We start from the raw sequence: 12,832 nt of genomic DNA, 5'->3' as shown, positions 1-12,832 counted from the left end.
CTTTATCGGTCTCTCCCCCTTATCTCTCTTGGACTATCTACATCTAATGACGCGTACCAATGATATTACCAGGCTGTTGTGCTTGCCGTGGCGTTGCTCTGCAGTGTGGCGTTGCAAAGCGACAAGAGTTAGTACACACACTGGTATCACACCACAATTGTGTGTCCTTTTGCTCAGCATCGTACACACTCAAGTGGTAGGACTAGATAAAACGTCACTGCCTCTGAAGGTCCAGCTCCGGATGAAAAAGCGAGAAATCACTGCTGGACGAAAAGATATTGAGCTCAAAGCAGAAATTGTTTCTGACATCTCCGGCGTAGGCTCCAGTGTGGTAAGAATGGCCTGACACTACGTCGGAGAGATGTGTGTGTGCGAGAAGAATGTGTGAGTGTCGTGGATGATCTTCAGACAATCGGGCACGAGACGCGTGTGGAATTAGACAGACGATTGCTGAGAGGCAAAGGCAAGGACGACGAGAGACCATACAAGAGTAAAGATCACTGACTGTTCCCCGAGAGGAGAAGACTTTTCTTCAATTCAACCCTGCCTCGAGAGAGACGAGAATGAAGATGGTAGTTATCTGTTCAACGAGCAGTCTAGCACCTCATCTAATATGGAATCTAAACACTTGTCTTTCAGACCTAACCTGATGAATGTACACCACCTTACTACTGTCCTGCTTTTCCAACCCTCACACTTTAGCATTACTAACTTTCACCTCACATGAGACCGAGAGACTGAGAGCAGGAGAGTGAGCCTTAGCAAACACGAAAGCTCTGAAACTAACTCTAGAAATACCCAGTGTTGACATTAACACCAGCCCAAAAGGGTATAAGCGCGGACACTAATTTCCCCACAGAATTACGCCCCCGTTGGGCGCTATCGAGCGAGTAGACATCGCACAGACGGTGACCTCGCTTTGTGACCAAGCCGAAAACCCCCTTTTGGAATCCTCCGAGGACTAAAAGTGACGAGCCTTTAAGTCATCCATGGAAGCAAGAACCATCTAACTCTCGCTGTCATTCTTAACCTGATAAAAAGGGCGCTGTTACACACACCATCAAAACCCTTTCRGCCCCCGCAACTAAAATCCTTATAGACTGTTATAAGCATTTAGCAAGCTAGCTATGCTAATAGAAAAGGCCTGGTATGGAAGGATGTAGGCCTGTAATTAGGAGATGACAGCCAGGTCAAGATGAGGGAGTAACGCTGAGGGCCACCTTCAGTTGTCAAACGTTGCAGATATAAATGTCATGAAATGAATAGAGCTGATGTGATTCATTATTCTACGTGTAAACAGGCATGTTCTACATAGCCTATTTCTATATGAACGTTCAAAAAACGTTGCGTCCTGCTGAACACGTCCAAGATCTCTCTGATCTGTGTTTGTGACTGGAATCCATATAACTGTCATTACTCAACAAAGTGCTGAAGAACGGTGTTATCTGTCCAGAAATACGAAATAAACAACTTTTTGGGCACTGTCTACCGTCAGACTACTAGCCAGCTCAAAGTWGCGTTTTCCCATTTTCCAAACTCACCAAACAAAATGTAACGTTAGTTGGTCGGTGAACATGCAAGTCAATCTCATAGCTAACGTTAGCTAGATAGCTAGCTAGGTACATGTTAGCAAATATACCTTACCTCTGCAATTGACTTTTGTTTTCGTGTTTCTTAGTGAATTCCCTGTCCTGGTGTATGTTGAGGTTATTTAGCCAAAAGCCACACTAGTTTAAGCTGTAAAAAAGGTTATTTTCAGATTGTTTGAAAAGTAGACGTGACGTCATGTCTCGCACTCTCCCGCCAAGGCAGATGTGAGAGCAGCTGCGCGCGGTGAGGATGCATGCTGACTGAAAGATCACAGCGGATACCAAAATATATTTCATTAATTATTATAAACCATTTGTCARAAATGGCATTACGATTTAGTCTAAATGTGTGTGTTTACTATACTGTTTATCTTGTCAATAAAAGACAGACGGGGATAGGCCTGGGTTACAGTAAAACAGATTTCCCTGACTACTACTAGTTAACTAGTCAGTAGTCTGATTGGATGAAGGTGTGACTGGAGAATGCGCCTCACCCTTTTCCAATAAAACGGTTCTCTCACAATCATCCGTAACTGAAGTTCAAATCCACTTTAGCAGGCCATGGGGAGAGGGAAAGATGGAAACAGATRTGCTGCTCTCTCTACCAATTTCTTGTCACAGGTAGGCCTAGAATTATATCTGCATGACATAAATTGACTATAAGTTTATGGCACAAAACTTCCCCAGCTTCCCTCTCTCGCTCTCTCTCTCCATTCCTCCCCCTCACTCTCCATTTCTCTTCATCCCTTTCGCTCCATTCCTCCCGCCTCTCTCTCTTCATCCCTGTCTCTCCATTCATCCTCTCTCCATCTCACATCTCTCCACCCCCACTCCTTCCACCCTTTCTGTATGCCCCCCATCTCTCCATTCAGTCACTTTACCCTGAAGTAAATGAAAATAAGACCTGGAAATGATGGCAGCATCTGAGGGAATGAATTAATAGTTTAGGGAAATAATCATGTTTTATTTCAAGGCCTGGCAAATTCAAAATCTAAAAAGGGCTGTGTCGCATATGGCACCCTATTCCCTATATAGTGCACTACTTTAGACCAGGGCTGGCATCCTATTCCCTATATAGTGCACTACTTTAGACCAGGGCTGGCACCCTATTCCCTATATAGTGCACTACTTTTGACCAGGGCCCATTGTGCTCTATCCACATTGGAGAACCCTTTTGGGTTCCAGGTAGAACTCTCTATTAGTCATCAAAAGAGGTGCACTATAGGGGATTGGGTGCCATTTGGGACTCAGACAAGAAATCCTTCAGATTTAACCCTTCAAGTTCTATTCCCAATCACGAAGGCCCTCTAAACACACACACACACACACACACACACACACACACACACACACACAAACAGACAAGACTACTGATTGGATGAAAGGCAGCCATTTAGGCGTGAAATATAATATATTCATTTCGTTTTCCCACATTTTTTCCCTCCTTCATAACTTGGGATATGTTAAAGTGTACAAGATTAAGTGCTGCACTAGTTTTGTAAGAGGCTTAGATGAATGCTGGGTAGTGTGAAATGAGAGCTGACACAAACACACACACACACACACACACACACACACAATTACTCCGAGAGACATGTAGCATGCACATCTGTTTGCTGGAGATAAGAAGTGTGTGTGTGTGTGTGTGTGTGTGTGTGTGTGTGTGTGTGTGTACTAAATAAATGAACATCCTCTTTGATCCTAACAGAATCACTCTGACGAATTTGTCTCAGCAGAAGTTCTGATTCGGTAGGCTCAGTGTGTGTGTGTGTGTGTGTGTGTGTGTGTCTCGACATGGGGTGTGGATTAACGTTGCTGAGAGCAGCTTGACAAGATAAAGATCACTGACTTCAGAAACCTTTTCTCATAACCTGGCATCATGAATTATTCTGTTCAAGAAGTTACACGTACTAATAGATTAAACCTTGTCTTTCAGCTAAATGAATGTCCACTTCCTACTGTTTGTTTTCAAACCTTTTAGCATCTACCTACTTTCACCTCACCTGAGCAGGTGAGCCTGGAAGCCAAAGCTACACACTCTTAGAAAAAAGGGTTGCAGAAGGGTTCTATCTATAGCGACAGCCGAAGAACCCTTTTGGAAGCCTCAGAGTGGAAAGTTTTGGCTTCCAGGCCTCGCTTCCAGGAACCATTTGAAGAAAGAACCCTTTTTGGTTCCACGTAGAACTCTTTTGGGTTCCATGCAGAACCCTCTGTGTAAAGGGTTCTACATGGAACTCAAAAGGTTTCTACCTGGAGCCAAAAAAGGGTTCTTTCTCCAAAGGGTTCTCTTATGGGGATAACCGAAGAACCCTTTTCGTTGTTTAAAAAAATATATATATTTCACCTTTATTTAACCGAGGTACGCCATTGAAGAACAGTTCTCCATTTACAACTGCACTGGAGATAAACCAAAGCAGTGCGACACAACAACAACACAGAGTTACACATGGAATAAACAAACACACAGTCATAATACAATAGAAAAGTACAAGACATATAGAGGGGCTCCCGGGTGGCGCAGTGGTTCTAAGGCTTCTGCATCGCAGTGCTAGCTGTGCCACCAGAGATTTCTGGTTCCGAGCCAGGCTCCTGACGCACGCCGGCTGCGCCGGGAGGTCCATGGGGAGACGCCAATTTGGCCCAGCGTCGTCCGGGTTAGGGAGGGTCTGGCACACCACGACCTCCTGTGGCGGCCGGGCGCAGTGTACGCTGACCAGGTCGCCAGGTGTACGGTGTTTCCTCTGACACATTGGTGCGGTGCAGTTGTGGCTTGGTTGGGTTTGTGTTCGGAGGACGCATGGTCTCTCAACCTCACTCTCTCTGAGTCCGTACGGGAGTTGCAGCGATGAGACAGAGACTGTAACTACTACCAATTGGATACCATGAAAAAGGGCTTCTTTTTTTTTTTACAAATTAATAACACAATAGAAAAGGTAAGGCAATAAATAGGCCATAGTGGTGAAATAATTAAATAAACACTGGAGAGATACTAGGGTGCAAAGGAGCAAACAATAAATAACCGTATGGGGAGAGGTAGTTGGATGGGCTTATTACGATGGGCTATGTACAGGTGCAGTGATCTGTGAGCCTATCTTCTGACAGCTGATGCTAGGTTCTAGATAGCACCTTTTTTCAATGAGTGTAGCGACCTTTAGGACAGTATATATTTAATAAACCATTTAAGTGGTAATATTCCTTCAGATAGGTGAGTAACCTCTTTGCTAAAGGGTCGTTCCACCTCAAAAAGCACAAGAGGATTTCAACACCCATCATAGAAACAGATAAGATTAGCATTAATTTATTAATTTGTTGACATTTAATTTGATCTCTGAGAAATTAATCAAGTAAGCTAATTGATTGCACCCGGTTACAGTTGATAGGATTCATATCAAATTCAATAAATATCAGTAGCGGTCGGTGCCGTTTAAGAAGGACACTTCATTTTCTTCATGAGTTATGGCCTTATTATTTCTATTGCATCATGTTGGATGACTGTCATTCATATTTACCGAGTTCAATGTAACAGCGATAGGTTTAGGCTACTACATGATAGGGCTGGGCAGTATACCATATTTTACTATATACCGGTATTCATGCACGGACCGGTTTGGGTTTTTACTTTAACTTCTATAATGGTATTTGAATGTTTGGTTTGTTAAATGTGATACGCTGTGTGTAACGTCCATTTTTACAGTTTATTCCGCTACTTGAGTCATCCCTCTCCGCTCTCTCTCTCTCTCTCTCTCCATGCCGCTTTCCACACAGACCTAGTCCCGCCCCCTGTCACTCAAGGAGCGCGTTTGTTGTTGCTTGACAACGAGACACTTTCGTTCAGTCTGCATGGTCAGTGCAGCACATGCAACAATGTTGATGACAACGATGTTGTTTCCACTTTGATCTTAATATAAATCCACAAGCGTTCTATAATTTCAGTATTAGTTTGTGTTTCTTACATCTGCAAACAGCTAGTTTGTATTTCCTTACAAGTTAAGCTAAATTGTGTTAGCCACTAATGCTAATTGCTAGTTAGCTGGCTAGCTAACTAGCTAATAAAAGTACTGAGTCAGAGCAACGTAGCTAGCCAATACAGCCTGATACCAGTACTGGTGGAGGCTTAAATCAGCATGTTGTTTGTGCAACAGTATATTCTAAATCAAAGAGGAATAGGCGAAGCATGAATATGTTGGCTATATGAATAAAGATTTAATGTAGCCAAAGATTATAGGGTCCCCTAGGAAACACTGAACATCACTTTGGTTCCTACCCTGTCACAATAACTTGTCCATGGCATTTTCATTCGTTGTCATGTCAAACAACACTGTATTCAAAGTGCCCACTATTATTTATATTATAATAATTATATTTTGGCCATATCACCCTACATATCACCCTACATGACACTCAAATTTTCCCTATACCTATCATGAGGTTGCTAAAACCTAGCCTATGAATGAAAGTTTACAACGTAGGTGCACACAAGTCGAGAGAAAAATTTGAGCTGACAGACTGTGARACATGGACAGACAGTGACACATTCAATTCCGGCCTTGCACAATCTTGCCTGCATCTAGCTGATCATTAATCATTAGTCCAACAGTTGCAAACGGGAGTTTCTATTGGACACGTTTTTCAACAGAATTCGGAAGAATGAATACTTCCCTGATCAAATGTAAACACAGTTCACTTTCATAACAGTCACATACAAACAGCTCGTTGTATTCCTTCTCGTGCTCTCCTCCTCTCAACTGTTCCCTTTGCTTGTGGACTTACATTCACAACACATCAGCTGTATGTGACCAGGTSAAAAAACCTTTCCAAGCCAAACCATATCATAACCGCTACTCACAGCCTTCATCGTTGTCACCATATTATCTAAAGTAATGTCATAGTCAACATAACTAATAGAACTAACGCGTTAGTAAACCTGCTACAATCATGCAGTAACGTTKAAGTGTTCAGTCATTGAGCAGTTTATCAGTTACACCGGCGGGCCCCAGTGGCAATAAATTAGTAATACCAAAAGCTTACCTTGAGTTCGAGTGTTGTTTTGGAAAGTCATAGCCAGCTAGCTAATATATCATCCCTCTGTTTGAGCCGGGTGTTTGAGTAGACTAAACTAGCTAGCTGCATTTGCTAGCTAAGTTAGTGAAAATAAAATGACTCTCTCTTTCGCTTCTCCTTCATTTTGGAAGAAATTAATATGTTCAAAACATCTAAACTATTGAGTCAACTACTCAACATATATTTTATACTCTGCAGTGCTAGCTAGCTGTAGTTAATGCTTTCAGTACTAGATTAATTATCTGATCCTTTGATTGGGTGGGCAACATGTCAGTTCATGCTGCAAGACCTCTGATAGGTTAGAGGACGTCCTCCAGAAGTTGTCATAATCACTGTGTAAGTCTATGGAAGGGGGTGAGAACCATGAGCCTCCTAGGTTTTGTATTGAAGTCAATGTAATATCAACGTCGCTATCGACTGTCGCGCCTTCTCTTGAGCATTCCTACACCTATCTCTAACACAATCAACACTGTTTATCTTTCTATATGTAGCGTGTTTCTTGTTATTCATATTTGTTTTATCTTTATTCCCCTCTTGCTGTGTATCGAAACGCTTAAATTCAAGCATACCCTACCATCCAAGCTAGTCAAATGTGAATTCCCCAGGTCAAAAACAAATTAAAACCCTCTTGCTCCTCTAATGCCCCAGACCTAATAGGGCCTCGCCTGATAAGAGCAGCGTCCTCACACACCGAACTTCAATCGGCGACCTGTGGCTCACCCAATCTATACCTACAACGTAATGCTGAAATGGTCCTAATCGTGTCAAAACCCTTAACGTACTAGAAGCATACCCGTTAAGTAACCTGCTACCAATCAATGCCCAGCCACAGACAGCACAGAAAGTAAAAGTAACAATACGCGTATTACAAACTCTTGCCTTTTGTTCTGCCAAAATTTTAGCAGCCCAGTTTCACACAGTTGTAACAAACCGACCGGTGCTCCCCGTGCACGTACTCCAACCACTATAGATTAAATGTGAATATACCCACCCGACACTAAACCTTGAGATTCCGAGTGTTTTTTGAAAAGTCCAAATAAGTACCCACCTGTAAGGCGTCCAAAATACTACAATATCCCATCCTGTTATGAAAGAACACCGGAGGGTGTATGTGAGCAGTTAGTAAACAATAAGTCTAAGTCTTGCTATTTTGTTGCTAAAGCTTTAACATAACCGACCCGAGAGAATACAACATGCACCTCGTGCGTTTCTGCATGCACTTACAAAGTTATTGAGGAAAGAGAAGTTAATAAGTGGTTTCAATATCCTCTCTCTATTGCCACTAAAACTTGCTATAGAAATGTGTGCACTTTAACTCAAATAAGGAATGGTCTAATTATTTCAAATCCTGGTCGATATGCTAGCTTAATCTCAAGTATAAAATGTGTTCTTTAAAGTCACCTATTATTAATTATCTGCTATCTATTTAAATCTATGGTTGAGTGAAGGGCCAATATGTCACGAAGTTACCCGAGATCGCCTGACAAGTAACACCCTACGTCTGTAATTAAGGTATACAAAGCAACCGATCCCTCAGAGCAATTATGTACTATTAACCTTGCCACCGTGTTTGTGAAGGTTAGGCCAAAAAAGAGTGGTTCTTGGTGAACATGAGTAGCGTCCACAAAGGGTGTCATGGTCTATGTAGTTAGTACAGTGCAAACAATGTATACTCCCGTCACATCATGATTACACAGCCTTGCAGTCTGCCCCTTGAGCGATCCTCCGGTTGCTTGCTCAAGGTTGTAAGAGTCTAATATCTGAGACCTGACTTTGCTATCACACTGGTCCGCGAGTTGTGTGGGATTCTCTTTCAATCGGGATACATTTCCACTCAGGAGCCTTCAGGTTAAGGAGCTACCTAAGAGAAAGAGATAGGAAGTAGTAAATTAACAACCGATTTCCACATGATCTGCTTATAACAGCTCCTAGACTCCGTTAATAGCAGCGTACATCCTAATAATGACACCGTTACAACCGTAAAAGGAAACTATTAATCACCAAGAAGTAGGAGCCGATTGGCAGAAGCATAAGGCCGTGTATCTACGTCCTGAGCCACCAATATCAGTTGTACCCTAACACATAAAAGAGTGTCAGTAACCCTGTTGAATGGCCTCAACTGGTAATCACCCGATATCTTAACCCGATCCGTATGCTCCTAGACTAAGAAGAGGTCGAGAAATCAAAGTTCCCAAGGGGAGTGAGATGCATGGCATGACTATAATTAAATAAGAAACTGAGATAAGCAAATTTCTCCTCATGAGAACAACCAGAACTGAAGAACCCAACCGCCAACCGTAACCAATGAAATAACAAAGTTCATTAATAACTAACACACCCGAACCTATCGACAGAGAACGAAACATCCCCAAGTTGGACAATTGCTGGAAGTGACCAGAATTGTGTAGTCGTAAATGCAAGTATTCCCGAGAGTCAATAGGATGTCGAATACCCGGCGTATTTTGAAGAAGGTGTAATAGACTTGTCACGAATAAGTGATTCAGTCTGGAGTGAGCTCCACAAATGGGACTGTATGCGCTGTGGAACCATCATTGCAAGTGATCTGCAGACAACAATAACCTCCCGATCCAAGAGACCTGGATCAATGAATCCCTTGTCTGATGGTTAACAAATACAGAACCTTTCTCATCTTGCATCAGCAAGAACCTATTGTGTGATTCTAGAAGCTCTCCGACAATCATGTAACTTAATGGAGAGGGTCACAAGTCCAGTTAGGCTCCCACCTGAATTGAGTCTCATTCTGTATTAATATTACTGACCATCTCTGACTCAACGTGAGCCTCTCTGACATTCCCGAGTTTAAATAAAGTGGGCACCCACCAGCACATCCCAAACGTGTGAAAATCTCTATATCCATCCCACTCAATCTAAAGCTCGTGTAATACTAAACCGATGAGATGCTGCGCAACTGTCTATACATTCTGAGCAAGGCTATTGAATCCCACTACATATAATATTCCTCATCACCTCCTGTCCATCCAGCACCGCTCCCGATCCTTTCCCTTGAAAAATAAAATCCGAACCTTAACTACTTTGACATCCTCCAAAAAGTGAAAAATTGCCAATAATTTATATGTATATGAGTCGTGTGCAGAACCATAGCTTACACCTGAGCAACAAAAAGAGACTTATAATAACCACCACCCATGCGCTCGCTATCAATGTGTGGAAAGATTAATATAGAGAAATACATTATGAGTGACCCCACTCCATGTAGGTTAGTATTTGTATGCGTGTTTGGATTAGTACATTACCGAGTCCATCACTCCGTGAATTGCATATTGTTGAGACGAGTTTATGCTGTAAGTATATCATATCTGAAGGGCGTCCATAATGTATGGCAGCAAGAAGTAGCGACGTGCTCCCGACTGTCGGACGTGTTGATGTTGGGTGCGTCGTGTGTGTTGTTGGTGTGTAGTGTGATTGTGTGTGGTTTTGAGATGTGTTGTTGGAAGTGTGTGTGATGCCGCGAATACTTTATGGTCTACATGATGGAGCACAGGCGACAAACCACGGCAAACACTGCTACAGTGCAGGTGTGCTGTGCGTACACGTGTGACGTTGCTAGAGGATTCAAGCTGCATAGTGTAGATATATGTGGTGATGATGATGTTGTTATCAGGTTGTGCGGTGTGTGCAGGTCGCTAAAACTAATACCCTAATGGCCCAGCCAGTATAACAGGACCCTCGCTGAAGTGCGCGCAATGGAAGTCCTTAACCCGTCGACTATAGCTCAAGCCTGGCGTACCTAGGCGGTGTCTATTCTACAGACGCCTATGGAGTTCAATTCCAATGGACTGTAATACATCAGACCGAAGGGGCCGGCGTGATTGGGAAGTCCCATAGGTGGTGTACATTGTCATCAGCGGGGGGTAGGCCGTCATACGACCCAGGTTGTCAAGTGCGGCACGGCAGGTAGCTTATAGTTACTGACTGTTGTGTCTGAACCAGTAAGACACGAGTGTAGACAGGCAAAGAGTCCTTAAGCCAAGCTACTCCACAACAGTAACTCCAATCCGCAGAACACACCCAAACACTACCGCAAAGTTAAACACGAAAAGTGAAGAGTCTCGCGTCCCAAGGTTCTTACTAGCGCAAAACGGTAGGCCAGTCGCTGAACCGAATCCAACAGAGCGGCAGCTATCAAGCACCAGTGTTCCTAGCGCCATACAAAGCTCGCTAACCAGTCCTATAGAGATAAAATAAGAATTTTTCTTAAACTGACTTGCCTAGTTAAATAAAGGTAAAATAAGAATTTGTTCTTAACTGACTTGCCTAGTTAAATAAATGCGGATGATGTTTTTTAACCTTAGTAATAAGTATGCAAGTTAGTTTTGAGAGCGTTAATGGTTTTCAGATGAGGTTCGAGTGTTTGTTTTCTCAGGTGGGTGGGATGCATATAGCGCTCGGTTCCAGTCATGTGAACGCCAAACAGTTGAAGTTGTAGGTACATGATAAACTAAGACAGCAACTGGCACTCAGGCTAGGATGCTAGAATGAAATTCACAACACAATATCCTAAAAGGATGCTCTACCTTAGTGTTACTGACACAGGTGAGCGGACGATAAAGGTCAATACACGTCTGATGTCATAGAAACTCAAAGGTTCTCCAAAAGACAAGGACGTTGCAGTATTATTAACAAATTTCCCCTAATGCAATCACATAACTCACACCCATAGTTGCTTCTGTCTTCCCCAGATTAGTTAAAATAGAGCAACCACTAGTTTCTTGACCAGTTAACCCACCTAATCGGGACCACTCTTCTCGTCAAACAATTAATTGTAGACGACCCACGCTTGACCTTTCAATAGCGCGAAACGCTAAGCGCTGGGTTGGTGTGTCAGTCATCGACACGTCCCAAGACATCAATGAGGTGTGAGCCAAACTTGAAAACAGCCAGACCACAATGAATGGAACATGTGAAGCGAACCATTAAACAGTTATGTTGGTTGGGGTTAACTCTAACAACATATCAATCGTCTAGTCATCTTATATGTTACTCGACTTATACAAACTTCTGTGTATATATTATAACTCAAGCTTAACTCCAGCTTAATCTCATATTCCTAAGACCTCTAGTGATGTGTGTTACACCCATTAAAAAATTATCTCATCTCTCAAGCATTAAGAGCCCTATATCGAAGCGATGGGCCCTCTGATCACAAAACTACTGCTGCCAGTTGCCACCATTCTGACGCTAGAGCAGAACCATCTGAGAAGAGCTACTCTGGAGAAGCGTACTGTCTCTGACTATGCTCCTGATACCTCTCCCTCTCTGTCTCTGTAATTCGCCGCTAGGCCTTTCCCCTCCATATGCGTTCATCTCCCCTCTCTGGCTCTCCCTCCCACAGATCAGACACACCACAAACACACACACACACACCAACCACACAAACAACACACCACACAACACACACACACACACACACCACACATCACAACAATAATTACACTCAAGTCGACTAGATGTGAAAACACAAAGCTAGTGAGTATGAGTCTTTCACAAAAACTATGCTAATTATGCACTATGCCACCCCATGCCCTACTCCTGTGGTGTATCAAGCGAGGACGCCGGGGTGGAAGACAGGAGTGAGGGGCAGAAACACACATTGCAAGTGAGATAAATTAAAGACATACATACGATGCCCTACTTCGTTAAACTGGACTGTGTTGTTCTGCACGAGCATAATATCTGAGGATTAAAGGTACAATAGCATGTTCAGGCCACCCCACAGGACTCAGCGGTTCAGAAAGTAAGAGTTGCACTAGATAGTAATAAGTAGAGTGGATAATTGCCGCAAATAAAACGCCTGCGTGCCTCTTTAACTGGAATAGTAGAGTGAGAAGGAGCAGCAACACACTAGGCATGTATTTGGCATGTAGCCACAGGTGTCCTATTGTGAACAGAACACATTCGTATGATGTTGATTATTACTTTTAAACCTACTCGAACCCATTGAAAACCATAAAAGACAAATTCAACAAGTCTCCCAAGTATCAGATTGTGTTGGTCACGCCAGCCGCCCCGATCGTTCAACACAGCGCCCAATCGTTCCACATTCCTGTTATCAGGGACTGTTAGATGCCTTGTCGTCCTACACATGCGCTCCCATCATCAACGATGGCTGTGCTCTTGTACTTTATGTATCTTATATATAT

The sequence above is a fragment of the Salvelinus sp. IW2-2015 genome, unplaced genomic scaffold (genome assembly GCF_002910315.2).
Source record: "Salvelinus sp. IW2-2015 unplaced genomic scaffold, ASM291031v2 Un_scaffold3093, whole genome shotgun sequence".
NCBI classification, from domain to species: Eukaryota; Metazoa; Chordata; class Actinopteri; order Salmoniformes; family Salmonidae; genus Salvelinus; species Salvelinus sp. IW2-2015.
This window is presented reverse-complemented; position numbering follows the sequence as displayed.